Source organism: Panthera onca, chromosome B1 (genome assembly GCF_046562875.1).
Source record: "Panthera onca isolate mPanOnc1 chromosome B1, mPanOnc1 haplotype 2, whole genome shotgun sequence".
NCBI lineage: Eukaryota > Metazoa > Chordata > Mammalia > Carnivora > Felidae > Panthera > Panthera onca.
This window is the reverse complement of record NC_138342.1, coordinates 88744365-88770624: the sequence shown is the minus strand read 5'-3', so window position 1 is coordinate 88770624 and position 26260 is coordinate 88744365. Positions and strand designations below refer to the sequence as shown.

The following is a 26260-nucleotide window of genomic DNA, read 5'->3' as shown; positions in this document are numbered from 1 at the left end:
TTCTGGAATAGTCAATTGAATACAGAAGTCAGCCATTCTATTCAGTATGGGAGGGGACTACATAAGAATATGAATCTTAAACATCAGGGATCGATCCTTGGGCATCTTAGAAGCTGGCTGTCATAGAAGTCTTAGAGATCATACATGTAATTAAAAAAAAACAGGAGGGAAATACTAAACCAACATTAACATTAACTGAAAAATAACTTAAAAATTAATTTCTTAAAATTATTCAGTATTCATTTAGGCTACATGAGACAGAAAAAAGGAAGAGTTTATACCATGAAGAGAAGGTAGAGTATTAAGGGAATCAGAGTACTAAAGGTGGACCAAGGTCTTCATGGACATGAAGAAAGTTATTAAGATCATAATTGATCTACATTCTGAAAATTGATGTTATCCATGGGCTTATGCTCCCAGTCATTCTGGAGGGCCCTGTAAGCTACAACTAGATTAATTCTCTGGTCATCAGGGTAGTAGTAACTGTAGACTGTTCCTTCTGATATTGAATTTTCTTTCTCTGTTCCTACTTGTTATTCCTTTACTTACTAAAAAGTCTAAGACAGAAAAGAGAAGCTGGTGCCTTAGATAAATTTCATTTTACCTCCTGCTCTGTCCTTTTACTGTTTTTTTTTCTTTTTTTTTTTTACTTTCAATTGTACTGTAAAAGGATATAATTGATATTGCTTTGCCAATAAGATTAAATCCATTAACTTGTGGAAAGTTTTACTTTTCTATACTCATCAGCTTTTATCATTGTTTTAGAGACAAATCTGATAGCACTGAACACTAGGAGTTTTAACAGTACAAAGGTGTAAAGAAGCCACCTTTCTTCAATGCCTTTGTATGTCTTCATGAGGATAAAATGTTACAGATAGAGGCATATTCTTTGAGTAGATAAACATGAATAGCATTTATGCAGATTTCATGTTGTCTTTCATACCATTTACATTTCTTTTTTTTTTTTTTTTTAATGTTTATTTATTTTTGAGAGAGACAGAGCATGAGCAGGAAAGGGGCAGAGAGAGAGAGGGAGACACAGAATCCAAAGCAGACTCCAGGCTCCAAGCTGTCAGCACAGAGCCGGATGCCAGGCTTGAACTCACAAGCTCACCAACTGCAAGATCATGACCTGAGCTGAAGTTGGACACTTAACCAACTGAGCCACCCAGGCGCCCCTCATTTACATTTCTAATAGTCATTTTCACTTATGTAAAGTAGAATATATAGTAGTTTTTATGGATCTTTGCAATTTCTTCAAGTAAGATATATTTAAACAGTTTTGTAACTAAAGTACTATGTTCTAATCATTCTGGTAACAGACTAAAATTCAGTATTTTCCTCATTCATTTTGGAGTAAAACATTCAGCACTTACTGCCTTTGAGTAGACATGATTCTTTCAGGTTCAGTTCCAAGTTGTTATCTGATCCATCCATCTAAATTAACTTTGTTGAAAACTATTTGACTTTCCACATATTTGGATTACATTAGTCTCCAATAACAGCAGATTTCATGTGCAGAGTTGCTGTGCTGCAATTTTAATTAATTCTGTAACCTGTTTATGGAAAGTGAGAAGATGTCCTTATGGCTTATAAATCATATAAATTTCCCCTACTGCCAAAAGTAAGCACCCTGCACCTGTAAGAAAGGCTGATGCAAAGTAAACAGGAAATCTATTTAGATGGGCTTGCAATTTGAGACCCAGGATTTTTACTTGTCCATCTGTCTCTAACTGTTGCAGAACTATAAGCTGCCAGTTGTCTGGTAGTTATTTGTAGGTCATTGTCTAAACTTAAACATCATCCAAGGCATATATCTTACTGGGTTTATATTTTGAAGAAAAATTTAACTCTTTTGTAAAATTGGTGCAATGGGGGATAGGGGAGTGAAAACTAGAACTTAGAGACATGTCTTATGTCAGTTGAGTCACTTTTTTCATAACACATTTAATATCATTGAACTAAGTGATATTATACTAAAACATTATAGTAGTAATTCATATTACAAATATATTATAACTTGGGGCACCTGGGTGGCTCACTAGGATGAGTGTCCAATTCTTGATTTCAGCTCAGGTCATGATCCCAGGGACATGGGATCTAGCCCAGCTTCAGGCTCTGTGCTCAGTGCAGAGCTTCCTTAAGATTCTCTCTCTTCTCTCTCTGCCTCTCTCCCCTGCTCACACACACACTCTCTCACTCTCTCTCTCTAAAATAAAAAAAAAAACAGTGGCACCTGGGTGGCTCAGTTGCTTAAGTGTCCAATTCTTGATTTCATCTCAGGTCATGATCTCAGGGTTCATGAGATCAAGCCCCACATCAGGTCTGTGCTGACAGTGCGGAGCCTGCTTGGGATTCTTTGTCTCTCTTTGCCCCTCCGCTGCTCATACTCACTGTGTCTCTCTCAAAATAAATAAACTTTAAAAATAAAATAACACAAAACACCAAAATACTTTTTAAAAAGAGAAGAAAAGAAAAGAAAAAAAATAAGTATATTATAACTTAAGACTATTTTAAGGCCTCAGATCCCACTGGAAAACCAAGCATCTTTTTTTTTTTTTTTTTTTATCATTCTTAATGGCCCTAAAACTCTTTTGAGAATTTGTGTTATCCAAACAGAAAATAATAATTTTGCGCTATGACCTGGAGGTGTTGTCAAGTCAGTCTCTTATAAATTAATGTTATTTGTACAGATAGTTTGCTGATCTGGTTTGAAAGAGAAAACTCACCATTTTCTGTATAGTTTATTCAAGCTTGAATTTGAGGAATTAATTTTTGGAGAATGCTGCTCTCTTCTCAGTGGCTTTTATATGTTACTTGTGCCAGGGTCCAATCTGCCAATATTTCTCTCCAGTTTCAGTTAAATGATAAAAATTATTTGTTGGAAACATAAAGGCATGGAATTCAATTAAACTCCTATAACCAGTAGGTTTCAAGAAACAAAGTACAGCATTTGGAATGTTTGTTTGAAGTCATCTCATATTTGGTGCCTGTGAATCTATTTAATTGCTACCCTGAAGCCAGATTCAAGATACTGAAAAGTGGGGAAATTTAAATCTCAACTCCTTTCTGAAATATTTTCCAAGAATGTTAAAAAGAGAGACATACCTTCATCATTCCTATTAAAGCAAGCATGAGGAAATGGTTTGCCTTTTAAGTCTAGCTGCTATTTGGAAAGTATTTCCCTTTTGTGTTCATGTTCTTCAGGGCATGTACTTTTGCTTCATCTGTAACAGTGTCAGCGAGTATAGTTCAGAGATATTCAGCAGAGTTTTGGCACTTGGAGCAAAGTTTCTGCATTGTCCTTAAATTTGCAAGTGAAGGCGGGGTGAGTAGTGCAAGCATGTTTCTTTAATAAAATGTTTGTCATATGTTTTTAGGGTTATGGTTTTGAAAATTTACCAGAGAACCATCAGCATAGCAGAGGTTATACATGGTTATACATGGAGACTTTGATGGGAAGCAGGCAATGTCTGCAGCTGTTCACTAGCTTGATGGAAAACATGATCTGACTTACTCGGATGAGTAAGTTTTATTTGCCCCTATTAAAAGGTTGCCTACTCACTGAATTAGATACCCAAAGAATTTTGGACACGTTCTAGAGTGCAGTCCACGATGGATAATGAGCACAGGTCATAGTCTTCAGAAATGGATAGTATATTGTCTTATTTTAGAAAAAAATAACCTGATAGTGGAAGTTAAGGCTCTCATACTTTTTTTTTTCCTTCCCTTCAAGGTCCCTAGTTTCAAAATGCATTTGAAATTATTACCATGTAGTCAAATAACTTAGGGATTTATATAACTGATATATATTTTTCTTTCTATTGTACTTGTTTTGTGTAAGGATGGGAAATAATACCAAAAGATGCTCTTCACTCACGCTGGGAATCTTGCAGTTATCCTGTGCTTCTCCCTCTCTGGTACCCTATATCCTGTTAGCCGTCAAGTATCATTAATATAACCTTGGTGGTGTTTCTCACATCTCTACTGTTTTTTACATTCTTTAGTTCAGGCCTCATTAACTAACTGCTTGATTATTGCATTACAACATTCTCCTAACTGGTCTTCCTGCATTAGTCTTTAATATACTCCATTAGTATTGTCTGCTGCCATATTAATATTTTTAATATTAATTCCCTGCTTAGAGACATTTGGTGGCTCTCCATTTTTGTGTGTGGCGGGGGGAGTGTTTTGTAGGCATAGGATCTGACTTCAATCAAACTCTCTATATTATTTCCAAATAGTGTCTAAATTATGCAAGTAGTTTTTATTGTTACTGATATATAGTTGAGGAGATGGAGTGCCAGAGAAATGAAATACAACATGAAGACTGAGGTGTCTTTTTGTCCAAAACTGTATCTCCAATCTTTGGCACAATGTATAGCACTTCTTTAAGTTACTTACTTCTCTCTATATGCCATACCACTGAACCAAAGCAAATATTTTATTTCCCTACTCCAAATTTCTTTATCACATTGTATCTCTCCAGTTGTAAGGTGCCTTTTCCCTTTTAGCTTATAGTTGTTTGCCTACAATTATAGAATTAAGCAAGCTATGATTTGCCTTCCCTAACCATATATTTTTTGACATCTATACTGTATTTTTTTTATTTTTCTGCCTCTAAAATTGTTAGCATAAGAGTTTCCATATAGTTAAATTGTTGTAAATGAACAATTTAATGAACTATGTTTTTGTTTAGTCATGCAGTTTGAATTATATTTTCCTATTATCTTTTAATCATGTGCCATAATTTTCTTTCCCACACAAATGAGTTTTGGTGAGTCTGATTCAAACGTTATCTTGGTGATTTTTAAAATTATTTTCTTGGAAATATTTTTTTTTTAAAAATAGAATGAGTACACAAATTGTTCATTTCCTTCCTCGCAGCTCTGGGGAAGAATCTACTTCTAAACTCATTTTAGGGTGTTGGCAGAATCCAGTTCCTTCCCATGGTAGGACTGATGTTTCTATTTTCTTGATTACTATCAACCAAGGGCTGCTCTCAGCCTCTGGAAGGCATTTGCACTCCTGGTCATATGGCCCTCTCCATCTCTGAAGCCAAAAATGGAGAATCTCCCTAATCATATCCCACTCATGCCTGGAATCTTTCTTAGTTCCTCTGTCTCTAACCTCTACATCCAGATTTCAAGGACTCATGTGATAAGGTGAGGCTCAACCAGACAATCTCCCTTTCTCCCTTTCTTAAAGTCAATTGTGCCATATCACAGCTTGATCATGGGCGTAAAATCCATCATATTCATAGCCCTGGGGATCATGCAGGGTATAAGTCAAGGAGCAGGGATCTTGGCAACCATATTAAAATTCTACCTACTTCAGTTTGGTTATTGGGAAAATATTGGAGAAAATTTTTTAGTCTTCTAGGAAGTGTTATATGGTGTTCTTTTTTATATTAGTCATTGCGGCTGAGATGGTGGGAACTGTGGTGTGTCAGGGTCACCAAGACCACCCCCAGCTTCAGTGACTCACTGGAAGCACTCACAGGACTCAGAAGTCATATACTCAGTGGTTACATTATACTCACTTCATTACAGCAAAAGGAGACAAAACAATGTCAATAAAGGAAAAATAAAGGGGCAAAGAATGGAGGAAAGCAGCCACAAGCTTTCCAGAGTCCTCTCCTGGAAGAGTTGTAGAGCATGTACTTAATTCTAGCCAAAAATTGTGACATGTGCCACGTGTTGCCCATTAGAGAAGCTTGTCTGAGTCTAGAAGTGGAGGATAATTAGGGTTTGGTCACAAAGGCACATAGTACCTGTGTGATTGACTACAGTTACTGATGCTCTCGACCTCCAGAAGGAAAGCAGGTGTTCCATATAAATCATATTGTTTGTATAAACTATCTAGACAAACTTGAGTGGTTCAGGGCCTCAAATGGTCAAAACACTCTTATCAGTTAGAACATTTCCAAAAGCACAATTCCCAGAAGCCCACAATAGGCCAGTCAGGAAAACAGGCACTTTGGAGGGAATGCACAAAGAGACTGATGAGATTCTTTTTTGAAGAGGTATTAAAGCAGATTTTATAGCCACTTGCAGCAATTCATGACGTATGTTATGTTATGACTTTGTAAACTAATAGTTGCTGATCTTGTTCAGTCTGGTTTGTGTAAAAAGCCTTTTTTTTTTTTTTCATCCATCAGTGATGTACTAGCTTTCTATTGCTGTTGTAACATATTGACACAAATATAGCAGCTTAAACACACACAAGTTTATTTTCTTACAGTTCTGTAGGTAAGGAGTCTATTGGACTTGGCTGGTTTTTCTGCTTCAGGTCTTTTTCTTTTAAATTTTTTTTTAACATTTATTTTTGAGAGAGAGAGGGAGACAGAGCATGAGTTGGGGAGGGGCAGAGAGAGACACACACACAGAATCCGAAGCAGTCTCCAGGCTCTGAGCTGTCAGCACAGAGCCCGACACAGGGCCTGAACTCACAAACTGTGAGATCATGACCTGAGCCGAAATCAGACGCTTAACCAACTGAGCCACCCAGGCTCCCCTTTAAATTTTTCCCTTAATGTTTACTTATTTTGTAATAAGTAAACATTATTTTGAGAGAGTGAGAGAGAGAGCACATGAGTAAGTGCACCAACAGGAGAGGGGCAGAGAGTGGGAGAGAGAGAATCATAAGCAGACTCCGTGCTGTCAGTGCAGAGGCCCACATGGGGCTTGATCCCATGAACCCATGTCCTGCACTGTAATCAAGAGTCAGATGCTTAACTGACTGAGCTACCCAAGAGCCCCCTGTTTCAGGTCTAATAAAGCCAAAACCAAGGTGTCAGCAGGGCTATATTTCCTTCAGAGGCACTAGGGGAGAATTCATTTCCAGGCTTACTCCATTTGTTGGTAGAATTTAGTTCTAAAAAGTTGTTGGACTGAGATACCCATTTCCATACTGACTGTTGGCCAGGAATTGTTCTTAGCTTTTAGAGGCAACCAACAACATTCCCTGGCTCGTGGCCCCATTTCTTCCATCTTCAAAGTTTGTTACAACAGGTCTAATCCTGATGCTTTGAATCTCTGACCTCTCCTGTCTTGTCTTCTGCCATTCTCTTTGATAGACTCTTCTGCTTTTAAGGGCTTCTATGATTGCATTAGATCCACCTAGATAATTCAAGGTACTGTCTCTATTTTAGGGTTAACTAATTAGCGGTCTAATTCCATCTGCCAAGCCCCTTCACAGTACTACCCATACTAGTGACAAGAATCTTGGGAGGATCCTGCCTACTATATTCTTTACCCAGGTAAATATTGAAGTTTATTCCTCCTCACTTAAATCTTAATTTTATTTTATTGATTATACCTCAATTTCTAAAGAAAGAAGTAATTAAGCAATGTTAATCCTCTCAACAATTACAAACATGTTTAACCTGTTTTCTTGATGAAAGAAATATTTCTGAGTCACTCAAGTTGCCAGTTATATTCAGAAAAAATAGTCAAAATTTAATAAAGTTTAAATTCAAACTTTATGCTATTTTCTATCCTAATAGTCAAGAGTAAAATGAACGCTGTATTTATTTTTAAAAAAAAATTCCTATTGGGTGTGTCCATATATAAAAAGAATGATCAGAGAACGTGTAAATATGTTGATACTGAATGCTGAACTGTTATTTTCCATTAGAGACACTTTTTTGCATCCTCAGTTGAAAGTTTTTGTGGTATATTAGATGAACTGTATTGAGAGATGGGGAGAGAGAGGCAGGCAAGATTAGTAAGCTCTGGAGAGAGAAGGGAGACTGGTTTGGGGATGAGGAATCTATGTAACAAATTACAAACTCTTTGAGTCCAAGTAGGTAATTTAAGTGAGTGAAGTGTACTGGGCTGAAACTGGGTTAAACTGGAAAGCAGGTAACACACTGAAAAGAGGCAGCTAATATTCAGCTGCAGGTGTTGTTGCCATGTGAGAAAATGTCCTATTATACCATCTCTTTCAAATTTTCAAAGGAACTCATAATTTCCAAATCTTACATGAAATCTCTGAATTTTTAAACATTTCCAAGTAATTTAAAAAATTTTAAACATTCAGGCACCTGGGTGGCTCAGTCAGTTAAGTGTCTGGCTCTTGATTTCGGCTCAGGTCATGATCTCACAGTTCGTGAGTTCAAGCCCCACATCCGGGAGCACAGAGCCTTCTTGGGATTCTTTCTCTCCCTCTTTCTCTGCCCCTCTTCCTGCTGGCACGCACACACTCTCTTTCTCTCTCTCTCTCTGTCTCTCAAAATAAATAAACATTAAAAAAAATTTAAACATCATGATCCAAACAAAACAAAGTGATAATCTAAATTTAGCCAATGGACAGCTTATTTGCAATTATCTGACATAAGAGGTTAAATTATTGGTAGAGGAAGATATATTTCTTCTATGCTTTGCTTTAAATGGATAGGATCATTGTGAAAAGGAATGGAAAGTACTAGGTGTTTACATTCTAAGAATCATTCACTTATTTTAACACATTGAAAAGAAAAGGTGAAATATCTGAATACCCTAATTTTACTTGCAAGAAAAGAAATTACATACTTTTGAAAGACTAATTGTTTTTTAAATAGCAGAATGATCTGAGAATGGTAGGAGTCATCTGTGTTGGAAATCATTTGCACCTATGAAAACTTTCTATTTAAAAGAAATCACCTGTGTGTAACCTCAATGGCCAACTGTCAGTGTTTTTTCATTTACTCTTTGTTTTGCCTACTATTAAACAAATCAATTCCTTCAGCAAGTGAGAAGAGAACACTCTAGCAAGCTAACTCGGGACATCTGTGTTTGGGAGTTGCACTGTAAGGGAACTTTTTCAATTTTATTCTGTAGTCTATACTTGTAAGACACAAAAAAGGGATGAAATAATAATGAATTTAATCAGTACAGTTTCCTACTGGGAAATGTTTGAAAAGCAGAAACTCCGAAGTTGATAAGTTATAAGGTGTCAATATATGAAAGAACTACAATTAAATAAGCACTTGGAATCAGAGACTCACAGGGATTTTTGTTTAATTTTGTGTTTGGTTTTGTATATATAATAAACATATGTGATTGTGGTAGAGATTACAATATGCATTTTTTATTTATCCATGTTCCATGAATTAATTAATATTATGGCAATTCACATACAAGGTAGGAATCTTAGACAATAAACCTGTGCTCACCCTTCTCCTATCCTTTGGTATTATTGTCATTCTTTGTGCAATTTATATGTACTTTTACATGTGTTATAAATCTGGTTTTATATTATTATGTTTTGCGTTAAATGATTTCTTTAAAGACCTTAAGAAATAAGGAAAAATTATTTTACATTTAACCATGTATTTGCCATATCCTGAGCTCTTTATTCCTTTGTTTGAATCAGGTTTTTATCTGGTATTATTTTTCTTCAGCCTGAAAAACTTTCTTTAAAATTTCTTTTAGTATATGTCTGAAGTGTACAAATTCTCACAAATTGTGATTATCTAAAAATATCTTTATAGGGGCACCTGGGTGGCTCAGTCGGTTATCTGACTTCGGCTCAGGTCACGATCTCGCGGTCTGTGAGTTCCAGCCCGCGTCGGGCTCTGTGCTGACAGCTCGGAGTCCAGAGCCTGCTTTGGATTCTGTGTCTCCCTCTCTCTCTGCTCCTCCCCCACTCACGCTGTGTGTGTCTCTCTCTCAAAAATAAATAAACATGAAAATTTTTTTTAATATCTTTATATTACCTTATTTTCTTGGCTAGCATTTTATTATAAAAAAAATCAAAACATAGCAAAGTTAAAAGAATTGGACAATATACCTATATTCTACAATTAACATTTGCCCAATTTTTGCTTTATCATGTATCTATCTATACTGCAATCTGCTTATTAACCTATCTTATTGTTTTGATGCATTTCAAAGTAAGTTGCAGATAGGAACACACTCCATTCCTAAATGGTTCGGCATTTATATCATTAACTAGAATTCATTATGTTTGTTTGTTTTTTTTAGGTAAACTTTACATTATGTGAAAGTACAAAAACTTGTACGTCATTTGATGAATTTTGACAAATGTATACACCTGTGTAACCCAACTACACATCAAGATTAGATCACCACCATCATCCTAGAAATTTCCTTCATACCCCTTCCAAGTAAATGTTTACTGTTCTCCCCAACCCAACTCCCAGAGGCAACCACTTTTCTGTTTTTTTCACCCTAAATTAGTTTTGTTTATTCAAGCACCTCATACAATTATAATTATACAGTATATACTCTTTTATGTAAGGCTTCTTTCATACACCCTAGTGTTTCTGAGAATCATTCATGTAGCTTCATGTGTTATAACTTATTTCCTTTTATTGCTGAGGTGTATTCCAGCTTATGAATATGCCACAGTTAGTTTAGCAGCGTTCTGTTTATGAACTCCTGAGATATTTCCAGGTTTTGGCTTTGATAACTAAAGTTGTGAATGTCCTTAGGTCTTTTTTGTGGGCAAATGTCTTCGTATCTCTGGATAAATATATAGCAGTAAAATTGATGGCTTATGAGCTAGGTATATGATTGATATTGTTAGAAACCACCAGATCTTTATCTAAGGTGTTGTGCTTTTTACATTCCTACTAACAATGTATGAGAGTTCTAGTTCCTCCATGTCCTTGCCAGCTGTTGTTTTTATTCTTTGACTTTTAGCCATTGTAATGAATATAAAGTGGTATCTCATTGTAGATTTAATTTGCACTTCCATGATGACTAAAGATGTTAAGTGCTTTTCATATATTCATTGGGCATTCATATCATGAGATACATACCTGTTCAATCTTTTGGTTACATTTTAAGATTATTTTTCTTTTTATTATTGATTTATAGGCATTCATTGTATATTCTCTATATTCTCTCTGTATATAACATACACTTTGTTAGATATTTTTGACAAATATTTCTGCCAGTCTGGCTTGCCTATTCATTTTTTTGATGTATATCTTGATGAGCAGAAGTTATTTATGAAGTTTAATATATCAAATTTTTTATTTATGGTTATCACCTTTGTATCTTTTATCAGAAACTTTTGCCTCCTCCCACCTCATGAAGATATTCTCATGTTTTCTTCTAGAAGCATTATAGTTTTAAAATTTATGTTGACTATTTTATCTCTCTCAATTTAATACTTGTGTATAATGTTTAAGTCCATTTTATCCATCTGGATATTCAGTCATTCTAGCTCAATTTGTTTAAAAGACTTTCATTTTCCCATTGAATTGCTTTGATGCTTTTATTAAAAATTAAATGGCCATGTAAATGTAGGTCTGTTTCTGGCCTTCTATTTTGTCTTATTTATCTATTTTCCATCCTTATGCTAGCACCATACTGTCTTTATTACTCTAGCTTTATAGTAAACCTTGAAGTCAAGAAATATGTTTTCCAACTTTGTTCTTTTGTTTCAAAATTGCTTTAGTGATCCTTGCTTCTTTACATTTTCACATAAATGTTATAATAAGCTTTCCAGTTTCTAAGAGCATCTGTTGGTATTCTGATTGGGATTGCATTCCATCTGTGGACCAATTTGGCAACTACTGAAATATTAATATTGAGACTTATAGTGAAGGAACATGTTGTTTCTCTCTAAATTTTTAAGTCATCCTTAATTTCTCTTAGCAATATTAAGAGTTTACAATGTAGAATTCTTGCTTTTTTGTTAAACTTGTGCAGTTAGAATTGTGTTTTATATTACAATTGTTTGCTGCTGGTATGTAAAAGTGAAAGCAGCATAGACATATGATATATAAAAATACAAGCATGAGCAGCACCAGGGTAGCTTAGTCAGTTAAGCGTATGACTCTTGATTTCAACTCAGGTCATGATCTAGGTTCATGAGATTGAGCCCCATGTCACTTAGGATCCTATCTCTCTCTCTCTCTCTCTCTCTCTCACACACACACACACACACACACACACCACACAAATAAACATTAAAAAAAACCCACTAACATGAAATAGTGTGAGAAAAAATATAAGGCATGAAGATTATGAGAAGGAGGAGGAGAAGAAGAGGTAGAAGAGGAAAAGTTGTAAATGTATTTCTATTAAATAATGATGTGGTAGTGTAGAAAAATCTGAGGAATTAAAAAAAAAAACTCTTTTAATTAATAAGTGAGTTTAGTGGTATAACAGGAAACAAGCCCAATATAAATATATCAGCAATTAGGTGTTAGAATATGTTGCTCATTTAGCAGTAAATTACTCAAACTGCTTAGCATCTAACTTTTTTCTTAAGTGTATTAGATGAAATTTCCCTCTTGGAAGATAAGGTGATCCAATGAGATAGAAAGTGATCATGTAATACAGTCTTTGAATAATTTTGAGGCCTAGAGTGGATTTACCATCTTGTAGTTCCTAGAATTTGGGAAACATGTTTTAGGTAACTTGCCAGAAATCACCAAATGGAGAGCTTGTGCTGAAGAAAAGGTGATTTGACAGTTTCTGTCTAGTGGTTATCAGAGTTGAGATTGTTGGAATCTGATAAGGCCAATGTTTTTGACGATTCTAATACTTTCTGTTTATAGAAGTATAATTGGGGCTACCTGGATAGCTCAGTTGGTAGAGCTTCTGACTCTTGATTTCAGCTCAGGTCATGATCTTATGGTTTGTGGATGAGTCCCACATCAGGCTCTGTGCTGACAGCATGCAGCCTGCTTTGGATTCTCTCTCTTTTTCTCTCTCTGCCCCTCCCCTGGTCACTCACTCTTTGTCTCTCGACATAAATAAATAAACATTTAAAAAAAGAAGTATAATTGGCATAGAATGTTCTGTTAGTTTCAGATGTACAGCATAATGATGTGATATTTTTATGCATTATAAAGTCATCCCCACAATAAGTCTATTACCGTCACCATAGAAAATTATTATAATAGTATTGACTATATTCCCTGTGCTGTACTTTACATCCCATGACCTATTCATTTTATAACTGGGAGCTGATACCTCTTAATCCTCTTCATTTCTTTCACTCATGCCCAAACCAATCCCTGCTCTGGTAACCAACAGTTTGTTTCCTGTATGTATGAGTCTGTTTCTGTTTTGTTTTGATTGTACATTTGTTGTGTTTTCAAAAATTTTTAATGTTTATTTTTGAAAGAGACAGAGATAGCACATGAGTGGAGGAGGGGTAGAGAGAGAGGGAGACACAGAATCCAAAGCAGGCTCCAGGCTCTGAGCCATCAGCACAGAGCCCAACGTGGGGCTCGAAACCATGAAACATGAGATCATGACCTGAGCCAAAGTTAGACACTCAGCCGACTGAGCCACCCAGGCACCCCATGTTGTGTTTCTTAGATTGAAATACAAATGACACTATATTTGTTTTTCTCTGACTTATTTCACTTAGCTTAATACCTTCCATGTTGTCTATTTATGTTGTCAAAATGGCAAGATTTTACTCTCTTTTATGGCTGAGTAATATTCCATTGTATATATACCACATCTGTTTTGTCCATTTATCAGTTGACGGTCACTTAGGTTACTTCCCTTGGCAATTGTAAATAATGAACATAGACGTGTATATATCTCTTTGAATTGGTATTTTCATTTTCTTTGGATAAATACCAGAAGTGGAATTCCTGGATCATTGGTAGTTCTACTTTTAATTTTAGAGGAACGTCCATACTGTTTTCCACAGTGGTAGTACCAATTTACATTCCCACCAGCAGTGCATGAAGGTTCCCTTTCCTCCACATCTTTGGTAACGCTTGTTATTTTTTTGTCCGTTTGAAAATAGACAATCTGATAGGTGTGAGGAGAGAGCTCATTGTGGTTTTGATTTGCATTTCAGTGATGATGATTTTGAGCACTGTTTCTTCTTTGAAAAAAGGTCTACTACTCAAGTCCTCTGCCTGTATTTTAATCAGCTTTATGTTTGTTTGTTTTGATATTAAGTTGTTCAAGAGCTTTACTGTGGATCCATACTTCTTTAATGTTTTTTGTTTGTTTTTATTTAAACTCCAGTTAATTAACAGTGTAATATTAGTTTCAGGTATACAGTTTAGTGATTCAGTACTTCCATACAACACCTAATTCTCATCATAACAAGGGCACTCCTTATGGTAACCATCAGTTTGTCCCCTATAGTTGAGTCTGTTTCCTGGCCTGCCTCTCTTTCTCTTTCCCCTTTCCTCATTTGTTTTTTTTCTTAAATTCCATACATGAGTGAAATTATATGGTGTTTGTTTTTCTCTGACTGACTTATTTTGCTTAGCATAATACTCTCTGATTCTAACCACATTGTTACACATGGCAAGATTTCATTCTTTTTTATGGCTGGGTGATATTCCATTGCATTTATATGCCAAATCTTCTTTATCCATTCATCAGTTGATAGACTCGTGGGCTCTTTCCACGGTTTGGTTGTTGTAAATAAGGCTGCTATAAATATCAGGGTATATGTATCCCTTTGAATTAGCATTTTTTTTACTCTTTGGGTAAATAGTAGTGCACTTGCTGGGTTGTAGGGTATTTATATTACAAAGCTGTAGCAATCAAAACAGTATGGGACTGGCACAAAAATAAACACATAGATTAATGGGACAGAATAGAAAATCCAGATCCATAAATCCATAATTATATGGTCAAATAATCTTTGACAAAACAGGAAAGAATATCTAAATGGGAAAAAGTCTCTTCAAAAAACGGTGCTGGGAAAACTGGACAGCAACATGCAAAAGAATGGAACTGGACTACTTTCTTATACCATATACAAAAATAAATTCAAAATGGATTAAAGACCTAAGTGTGAGACATGAAACCATAGAAATCCTAGAGGAGAACACAGGCAGTAACCTCTGAAATCAGCTGTAGTGGGGCACCTGGGTGGCTCAGTTGGTTGAGTGTCTGACTTTGGCTTGGGTCATGATCTCATTGTTTATGAGTTCAAGCTCTACATTGAGCCCACTGCTGTCAGCGCAGAGCCCGCTTCAGATCCTCTGTCCCCCTCTCTGCCCTTCTGCGCTTGCGCTCTCAAATATAAATAAAACATTAAAAAAAAAAGAAAGCTGTAGCAACTTCTTTCTGGATATGTTTTCTGAGGCAAGGGAAACAAAAGCAAAAATAAACTGTTGGGACTTTATCAAGATAAAAAGCTTCTGCACACCGAAGGAAACAATCAACAAAGCCAAAGACAGCCTACAGAATGGGAGAAGTTATTTGCAAATGACATATCAGGTAAAAGGTTAGTGTCCAAAATCTATAAAGAACTTATAAAACTCAACTCCCAAAAAACAATTAAAAAATGAGCAGAAGGCATGAATAGACACTTTCCAAAGACATCCAGATGGCCAACAGACACATGAAAAGGTGCTCAATATCATTCATTATCAGGGAAATACAAATCAAAACTACAATGAGATACCACCTCATACCTGTCAGAATGGCTAAAATTAACAACACAAGAAACAACAGGTGTTGGCAAGGGTGTAGAGAAAGAGGAACCCTCTTGCATACTTGGTGTGAATGAAAACTGGTACAGCCACTGTTGAAAACAGTATAGAGATTTCTCAAAAAGTTAAAAATAGAACTTTAATGTTTTAATCAAAGACCATCATTTTGATTGAATGGAGGATGATCCTATCTCTGTATAGATGTGGGCTGTAGCCATAATTGCTAGCAGAGTCAGAACTTTTCTGAGAGAACAAGATTAGATATGATGAATTTCTGTAACAAATATTTTTTTGAGCCCACTGAACAGCAAAATAAAACATGGGAGAAATTATGTTTGTTTTAAAACAAAACTGAGAGTAGAAATTGCCAAATGTCCTTCTCTGTCACTGAATAAGCCAAAAGTATCCCCCATAAAATTTTAAAATTTGAGCAAGTGTGCTCAGTGAACTTGTCAGAATATCAAAACTATCCCCCAGATACCTAAATGAGTTAACTTGTCGAAAGGCGTTTTTTAAAATTATTAGTCTAAATGTCACTGTGCTTTCCAAAACTATTTCAGTTTTGGCATAATTAAAGGTTAGAAGTTCTTTCAAACAATGATTGGCCAGAATTTCTTGAAGCTATTTCTGGACAGAGGGTCATGTCATCAGGATGTTAAAGGACCTCTTACTGCAAAGTTGGGAGGCATACATCAAGTTTACCTAAAAGCCTTTTAAGCCGATAAGGGGAAGGCTATTCCTGGCTCTTTGTCTTTTCTTTTGCCTGACAGAGATGGTCACTATTTCTTTTTCTTTTCTTTCCTTTTTTTTTTTTTTTTGAAGTATGATTAACATACGTCACTTTATTTTTAGGTGTACAACATATTGAATCCACAATTCTGTACATTACTCTGTGCTCATTTTTTCCTTAGTCTTATGATAATACAGTAAACCTTGGTTTGCAAGCATAATTCATTCTGGAAACATGCTTTTAATCCAAAGAACTTGTATATCAAAGTGAATTTCCCCATAAGAAATAGTGGAAACTCAGATTATTCATTGCACAACCCAAAAATATTTGTATAAAAATGATTACAAAATAATAAAGAAAATACAAAATGTAAAGAAAAATAAATTAATCTGCAGTTGCCTTTGAAACTATTCATAGCTGAGGGAGACAAGAGAAAGGAGGGTTGTTGTGTAGGACAACTTTCATTGTCACTAACAAAATCACATACAACTTTAACAAGAGTTCCACAAGATGAGCAAACATTTCTGATAAATTTTAACTTGATAAACAAGCAGTGTCTAGCAATATAAGTAGAATGTGACGCTCAACATCACATGCAGAGCCTGCATGGAACCTGTCCAATGATACTTTTGCCTCCTTTTGAGGATTTAAGAGAAATGTGACATTGCATTGTCATTAAACAGATTCATCACTCGCATTGTACAGCCTTATTCAGGTGGTGCTTTTCTACAAAATTTTGCACTGTTTGCCACATTTTACACATCTCCCTAATCTTATCTGAAGTGAGGGATTCCCCTGCCTTTTTCTCCTCCTCTGCAAACAAGATGCAGAAATAGACTTCTTATAAAATCTTGCTATTTCAACCTTGTTCGTACTTCTCAGTGATTTGCTTCTTAACTTCCACTATAATCATCTCCTTCTTACTGCCTTTCTTTTCAGCCTTTCATTGTATATACTCTCACGATGTTGACTACAGTACAGTATTAATAAACTCTTGTCATATACTGTATTTAATGTAACTGGCAATAAGGCAACAGAGGAAAAGGTCTATATCTGCAGGCAGCCTGACCTAGAATGAAGCAAAGCATTCCTAAGCTTACTCTTGTATGGAAAAGCAAAGGACTGTCCATAGGTGCTTCGAAGTGACAAAAAAAATAGTAGTGTCCGGTTGTGGGCACCTTCCAACATTCTGAAAAATCACTGATTTCGCCAAACACTGGGGCCTGAGACCAAGCAAGCATCCAAGCATGGGAGACAATCACCCACAATCCCACAGCAAGAGAGAACTATTGACTCAGTTGTGATCATATGACATTGAGCATCACTTTCTACTTATACTGCTAGACACTGCTCATTTATCAAGTTAAAATTTATTAGAAAAGTTTGCTCATCTTGTGGAAGTCTTGGAGAAAAGTTACTCGCAATCCAAGGTTTTACTTCTGTTGCCTTAAAGCCTTTTTGAGGAATGTTAAAAAGCCTTGAGATAATATTTGTGTTGTATAGTTTGGCACATGATTGATTATTGTCTGTGTTGTCAAAAAGCAGGTGACATGCCAAAAATTCTACCAAAAAATTATTAACAACTGATTTTTTTAATGTTTATTTATTTATTTTGAGAGACAGAAAATGCACATGAGCAGGGAAGGGTCAGAAAGAGAGGGAAAGAGGGAATCCCAAGCAGGCCTCATGCTGTCCGTGCAGAGCCCGATGTGGGACTCGAACTCAGAAACCCTGAGATCACTATCTGAGCTGAAATCAGGAGTTGGATGCTCAACCAACTGAGCCACCCAGGTGCCCCTAACAGAAACTGATTTTAATAGAAACTAAGATGATGGTCAGTGGTGCAGTATTTATAACTTTTTCTTTCCTCTTATTAAATGTTGCCCTTAAAAAATTATGCCTATAATTAAATGGCAATTTTTAGGCGCTCTCTATCTAATTGTACTCTCTCTACATTTTTATAAGACTGTACTACATATTTGGTATATACTGAGGGAATGAATGATACATGAGTTAAATAAGTTAATGACATTAGCAGCAGTTTTAAGAACTTTAAGACACTCTTTAAGTGGAACACTTTTAAATTTGAAACATTTAATTCTATCAGTCATAAACAAGAGATAGAAACACATACTATGATCTAATTACTTTGCTACATGCTTTTCATAGGTAACTTTAAACTTATTCGCCCTTGTTAGTAAGTGATCTAAGTTTTACAGAGTATCAAATGTCTTCTAATGTTAGAAGCCATGACCAAATATAGCATAAACAGTGGGTTAAGCCTCTAGTAGGCCTCTTTTCACTGTGGCCTTTCTTTGAACAATAGTACCCCAGAATCTGCTTTTCTGATGGTCGCTGTTCAAAAAGCACAAAATCTTTTGTGACAATGAGCTGCTTTAATTTGCCAGGTTTAAGGAGTCCTATAATTATCAGACTATCTTGCTGGCTCTATGGGGATTGCTTTGTTTCCTGGCATCTTTCAAAGTAGAAACTGGATAACGCAGACCATTCACTTTGGCATACAAAGAAACAAGCAAACCTGGTTTCATTATAATCAAAATCTGTTAATATAGTTGACCCTGGACAGCATATGGATTAAGGGGCACTGACCCCTCGTGCCGTCAGAAATCTGCATGTAACTTTTGACTCCCCCAAAACTTAACTACTAATGGCCTACTAGTGACTGGAAGAGTTACCAACAACATAAACAGTTGATTAACACATTTTGTATGTTATATGATTATAGCTGTATGTTATATAATTATAAATATACTGTGTTTTTATGATAAACTAAGCTAGAGAGAAGAAAATGTTATTAAAACATAAGTAAAATACATTAATAATAAAAAAAAATTCATGGATAAGTGGACCTGCACAGTTCAAAACCTATATTGTTCAAAGGTCAAGTGTATACTGATGGCAAAGTGGGTTCTCTTGCAAGATAGTTGGAGTGGAGAAATGAAAATTGCATATAATACAAAAGAATAGACATGGGGGCACCTGGGTGGCTTGGTCGGTTGAGTCAGTTGTTATCAGCTCAGGTCATGATCGTGGGTACAAGCCCTGTGTCAGGCTCCACACTGATAGTACAGAACCTGCTTGGGATTCTCTCTCCCTCTCTCTCTCGGCCCCTCCCCTGCTCATGCTCTCTGCCTCTCTCTCAAAATAAATAAACTTAAAAAAAAGAATCGACTTGGATTTTATGAGTTCTTATTCTATCTTAGCCTTCTCAGCCATCTATTCAAATATTTATGAAAATGCAGTTTAGTTTGGGAATTATTTTTATCATAAGTATTCAGGACCTCAAAGGGAAAGGACTAAACAAAAATAATAATGATAAAAACAACATAATTTCCAAAATTTTGTGCAATAACTGTGGCTAGACATTGTCCTAGCACTCTATGATGATTACCTTATTTCTTTATTATAGAAGCTCTATGATGTAACTTACTACTATTACTTCCACTTGATATGTGAGGAAACTTAGGCCCCTATAAGGCATCTAAGAAGTTAAGTAATTTTCCCTTGGTCATGCAACTACAGGCATACCTCAGAGACATTGCGGGTTTGGTTTCAGACCACCTCAGTAAAATGAGTCAAATAATGTTCTGGTTTCCCAGTGCATATAAAAATTATGTTTACCCTATACTGTAGTCAGTAAAGTGTGCAATAGCATTCTGTCCAAAAAAACAATATGCAAACCTTATTTTAAAAACACCATTGCTGAGGTGCCTGGGTAGCTCAGCTGGTTAAACATCTGAGTTCAACATAGGGCATCATCTCACCAGTTTGTGGTTTTGAGCCCTACATCAGGTTCTGTGCTGACAGCTCAGAGCCTGGAGACTGCTTCAGATTCTGTGTCTCCCTCTCTCTCTCACTCACACTTTCCCACTCATACTCTGTCTCTATCTCAGAAATAAATAAAACATTAAAAAAATTTTAAAACACCATTGCTAAAAAATGCTAACCATTATCTGAACTTTCAGCAAGTTATAATTTTTTTGTTGGTGGGTAGGTCTTGCTTCAATGTTGTTGGCTAGTGACCAATCAGGGTGGTTGGTGGTTACTGAAGGTTGGAGTGGTTGTGGCAATTTCTTTAAATAAAGCAACAATGACATTTGCCACATTGATTGTCTCTCTTTCATTGACAAGTTCTCTGTAGCATGCAATGCTGTTTAGTAGCACTTTACACACAGTAGAACTTCTTTCAAAATTGGAGTCAATCCCATCCAGCTCTGCCTGTGCTTTTACAACTAAGTTTATGTAATATTCTAAATGCTTTGTTGTCATTTCAATAATCTTTACAGCATTTTCACCAGGAGTTTTTTTTTGTTTTTCTTTTGCTTGTCCATAAGAAGCAACTCCTCTTCCATGTGTTTTGTCATGAAATTGCAGCAATTCACATCTTTAAGCTCCACTTCTAATTCTAGTTCTCTTACTATTTCTACCACATCTGCATTTACTTCTTCCATTGAAGTCTTGAACCCCCAAAGCCATCCATGAGGTCTGGCATTAACTTCTTCCAAACTCCTGTTCATGTTGATATTTTGATTTCTTTCTATGAATCACTAATGTTCTTAATGGCATCTAAAAAGATTAATCCATTCCAAAAGTTTTAATTTGTTTTGTCCAGATCCATCAGAAGCATCACTATCTACAGCAGCTATAGCCTTACAAAATCTATTTATTTTTTATTTTTTTAAACATTTTTATTTATTTTTGAGAGACAGAAAGAGACAGAGCATGAGCAGGGGAGGGGCAGAGAGAGAGACACACAGAATCTGAAGCAGGCTCCAGGCTCTAAGCTGTCAGCATAGAGCCTGAAGTGGGGCTTGAACCCACAAACCGTGAGTTGATGACCTGGGCCGAAGTCGGCCGCTTAACTGATGAGCCACCCAGGCACCCTTATTTCTTAAGTAATAAGACTTAAAGTTGAAAATACTCCTTGATCCATGGGCTGAAGAATGGATGTTGTGTTAGCAGGCATGAAAACAACATAAATTTCATTGTTCATCTCCATCAGAGCTCTCCATCAGAGCCTGGTCATTGAATGACCAGGTTCAATGTCAATAAGCAGTAATATTTTGAAAGGAATCTTTTTCTGTGCATTAAGTCTCAACAGTGGGCTTAACTGTTCAGTAAACTATGTTGTAAATAGATATGCTGTCATCTGGTCTTTCTTGTTCCATTTGTAGAACTCAGGCAGAGTAGATTTAGCATAATTCTTAAGGGTCCCAGGATTTTCAGGATGGTAAATGAACATTAGCTTCAACTTAAAGTCAACAGTTGCATTAGCCCCTAACAAGAGAGTCAGCCTGTCCTTTGGAGCTTTGAAGCCAGGCATTGACTTTTACTATCTAGCTATGAAAGTCTTAAAATGTCATCTAATGAAGATGTCTTATAATATAAGGCTATTTAACCTACTTTGAAAATTAATTATTTAGTGTAGACATCTTCATTAATTATCTAGCTAGGTCTTCTGGAGAACTTGCTGCACCTTCTACATCAGCACTTGCTGCTTTACCTTGTACTTTTATGTTATGGAGATGGCTTCTTTCCCTCAACCTCTTGAACTAACCTCTGCTAGCTTCCAGCATTTCTTCTCCAGCTTCCTTATATCTCTCAGTCTTCCTAGAATTGAAGATGCCAGGGAGAGAAACAATAAATGTCTACTATATTTTTAAGGTATAGTAACTGATGCTTAGAGCAGTTACTTTACCACACCTGTCAAAGTGGTATAGCCATAGCTCAAAACCTCTCATTGGACTTCGCTATCCATGCTGTTAAACATTGAGAGGCAATAGAATGTAGTGATTAAGGACATGGACTATAAGACCAACCTGCTGGGTTTGAATCTCAACTCCACCATTTACTCACTTGGGTAAGTTATTTAACCCCTCTGTGCTTCAGTCTTATCACCTTCTAAGATAGTGAACCAACAGATGTGAATTACCTATAACAGTACTTGATAGGGTATGAGTTTCCTAAGTGTTTCCTATTAGTGGCTGTAGTGGTAATAGTGTTATTATTATGAGCATAATATACTAAATGATTATCGAATATTATTACCAATAAGCATTGCCTGTGGAATAGTTATAGCCTTTCTGTGATGATCAATTTTTATACGTGGTGATTAACCTATGCAATGTTTATTCCATACTTCTTCATTAAGTACATATAGGTTTCAGACACTGAGCTAGGTGCTAGTGAGTCTGAAGATGAAAATATAAAGTCCTAGTCTTTAGAGACATTGCTGACTAGTGAGCAGACAGAGTTATAAGCAATTACAATATAGCATTTTTTATAAGTATGTACCAGAAGAATATGCAGGTTATCTTGGAGACAGAGTACCTCACCGCCAGGAGAATCCAAAAAAAGTTTTACTAGAGATATAATGTTTGTGTTGAATTTTAAAGAATGTATAGGTATCCTCCAAGTGGATCAGGTAGAGGGGCAGAGAAAACAACATGTGCAAAAAGTCATCGATATGCAAGCATAGGGTCCATGAGAGGAGAGGTGAAGGAGATGAACTTGAAGAGAGCTAAGTAATAAAAACATCTGTCAGAAAATGAGATTGTTTTCTCTATTTTTCTTTATGAAACCGTTTTGGAGGGTAGTAATGGGGCTCTGTAAGGTGACAAGTCGTAAATATAGCTCGCTATTTCTGACAGTGACTTAAGATGAAAAAGGAGTGGTCGTATGAAGAATGACTGATATCCTACTTACAAATTCCTCCCAGATTACCTAGAAAAGAGAAAATGTGGTTTTCTCTGCTCTAGTCATCTAAGTCAGCGAAAGTCTTAGCTCTCTTCTGCAAGCAGTTTGATTCTGGTCAATGCATACTACAACTGTCCATATGCTACCTGTACTTTCTCTGTTCATATTGTTAGTTTATTCATTAGCTAGACATTTTGTCAGTTGTTGGTGTCATCTGTCTTAGGTGATAGGACATATAAGAAACGTTCATATCTGTTTGTTTTATACAGCATTTACATCAGTGTCAAAATGCAGATAAGTGCTTCAAAATCATCATGATATTGACTAAACTTTCCCAAATCTGCCACGTTTTAGACCAGAAAAAATCCTAATTTGCATGTGCTTCCTAATGTGCTTCCTTTTTAGTTTATGCCACAAATTTTCAATTGTTATCCCATAATGACAGTTTTAAGAATATGAGGCTCCTCAAAATCTGGGACTCTGTATTATTCTTTATTTCCTTGTGGAATTTTATTGTAAATGTATCCACAGCTTTCCTGGAAAAATACAGTATTGTGCTTAGCTATTAAAAGTTTAAAGGAGAAAATGTCCTTCAACAGATGACTGTATAAACAAGTTAGTGAAATACTACTCAGCAATTAAAAAAAATGAACTAGTAATGCAGGCAACAACATGGATGAATCTTAAGAACATCATGCTGAGTAAAAACATCTAGCACAAAATAATTCTGTAGTGTTCCATTTATTTGAAACTCTTGAGAAGGCAAAAATATCTAGAGTGATAGAAAACAGACCAGTGGTTGCTTTGAGCCAGGGGTAGGATATGGAGATTGTCTGGGAAGAGGAACAATAGAATCCTTTCAAGGTGATGGAAGTTCTCTGTTCTTGACTGTGGCAGTACTTGCAGTCGTATATACATTTGTCAAAACTCTTCTAACAGTGCATTTAAAATGAGTGTATTTTATTTTATATAATTTAAATAAAGATCACTTAAAGAAAAGTATGAAGGAGAATTGCTCAGTTATAATCATTTCATGATGGACAAAAACAAGTCACCTTTATGTCATGTGCATCTTTATAACCAGCTATACTAGTTTCCTATGGATGTTGTAAGAAGTTATCACAAATTGAATGGCTTAAAACAACGGAAATTTATTCTCTCACAGTTCTGGAGCCCAGAAGTCAGAAATCAAGGTGCTAACAGGGCCAGCTCTCTTCAGGGCCTCCTGAGAAGAATCCTTCTTTGCCTTTTCCAACTTCTGGTGGCTCTCAGCTTTCCTTGTCTTCCTTGGCTTGTGACCACATCACTCCAGTCTCTGTCTCCATCTTCGTATCTCCTTCTCCTCTGTGTGTCTCTCTCTTATAAGAACACTTGACATTGGATTTTGTGCCCATCTGGATAATCCATGCTGATCATATGCAAAGACTCTTTTTCCAAATAAGGTAATATTCATAGATTCTGGGAATTAGGATATGGACATTTTGGGGGAGGGAGTGGGGCCCCACTTAGACTATATCAACTAATATTATTACTCATTGAAACCAATACTATACTGTATGTTAACTAACTTAAATTTAAATGAATGAATGAATGTTAACAAACTTAAGTTTGAATGAATGAATGAATAAATAAATAAATATTATTCATTATATAATACTTTATCATGACTTAGTAAAATACAATTGTCCATTACGTTTTTTTTTTTTTTTTAACGTTTATTTATTTTTGAGACAGAGAGAGACAGAGCATGAACGGGAGAGGGTCAGAGAGAGAGGGAGACACAGAATCCGAAACAGGCTCCAGGCTCTGCGCAGTCAGCACAGAGCCCGACACGGGGCTCGAACTCACGGACAGCGAGATCATGACCTGAGCCGAAGTCGGCCGCCCAACCAACTGAGCCACCCAGGCGCCCCGTCCATTACCTTTTTAACAGCATTCTGGTATCATTATGGGATACTATGGATATGTATATGTCTTTTCAACAGCTTGCTGTGTCTGATCTTCCTTATATCATAGTGTTAAGATCTGTGACTCTAGTTGAAGTTTGGGAGATATAGAACTGATTCATTCAGGTGACCTGGCTTAGGAAAAAGGAACTATTAGGTAGACAAAGCTCCCTAGAGTTCTATATTAGGTTTGGAGGCAAAGGCCCAACTATTAATGTTACCTTGACTTGTTATGTCTTCTTTATGAATGTAGCATAAGAACTTTGCAAGGTCGCTACAAGTAGTTAAGAATAAAGGTGAGTATTTTTGGGTTCTTTGATCAAAATATCATCACTGTATCACCACAGTTCTGATAAAAGGAATAGAAACTATGAATAGGAAATTTTCATCAATTGAATCTCTTAAAATTTGCTTAAGATAAGCCTACACATCATTGAACTGAACATTTCAGTTTGACAAACTTTTGTTTGCACTGTGCTATCTTGCAGGCACTGAACTAAACAAATGCATAAAATGCAGACCCTCTACAGTTTACTTGTTTGTTGTGATGAGCTGGGGGTAGGGTGGCAGACTGCCTAAAAAGAAAATGTTGGTCCACTTTAAAAAAAAAATGTGAATTGGTCTCAAATCAAAATTCTGAACAGTAATGGAATTTTTTTTCATTTTTTTCACACAGTAATATGTAAATAAATTTAAGTGTAATTAAACAAAAACAACTTTAAAATGAGCTAGGGTACAGATCCAAGTGACCATGAGCCACCATAGGTTCTGTCTTAGAGCAAAGTTACAACTTTATGTAGTCGCAAATGCTGCCAGGGCATGGTAAGTGAGATTTATTACCCAGTATGTTTGCACTGTCAATATCAGTAACTATGGTGAAAGAAATGTTTTTGGAGTGCCTATGCTAGGATAGTAGAGCTGCTTGGGAGAAGAAAACATTGATGTTGCCGAAATAACCAGCCAACCCCAGGATCCTCCAATCTTGCTTATCAAATGTTGACTTTTTTTTTGTCATAGAGAAATTTAAAAAAAACATTTTGCTGATTTTATTGTGTCATGCAAATAGTTGGAGAGCCCAGTTTGCAGTTTTTGTTAATTTAGGTAATATGGATAGACGATAGATAGATAGATAGATAGATAGATAGATAGATAGATAAACAAAATAGTATTATAGAATTTGTTATAGAGACCCTGATTTTTTTGAGAGGGACTTAGGCTTTTTGTTTGTTTTCTTCTGTTTTTACAATTGGCCCGCATTCTGTGCAGGACCAATAGCTCATTGATCTCCATTCAGCCCTTGTTGGTGTTACATTTCCCACTTTATACATTTGCAGACTGAGGCAGGATGAAATTGGAACATTCTCCAAGCAAAGCAAATCAGTGACAGAGTCTCCTGGCTTTATATCTGAACCTCAAACCATGAGATATGCTTTCCATATGTATTTTGATCTTATCAAATTAAGTTTCTGATGAGAAAGGAAA

General features: G+C 36.0%; 1 protein-coding gene across 3 annotated transcripts in view; it reads left to right on the top strand.

Annotated features, from left to right (window-relative positions):
- TBCK (TBC1 domain containing kinase) overlaps positions 1-26260 on the top strand; it is a 225352-nt gene that overhangs the window by 31284 nt on the left and 167808 nt on the right. Inside the window, exon 1 of one of the 3 annotated variants that reach the window (XM_078445836.2) lies at positions 3308-3328. The exons of the other annotated variants lie outside the window; for them this stretch is intronic. The gene's annotated coding sequence lies outside the window, so the exon portion shown is untranslated. Of the gene's footprint in view, positions 1-3307; positions 3329-26260 lie in introns of those variants that run through there. 3 annotated transcript variants of the gene reach the window in all.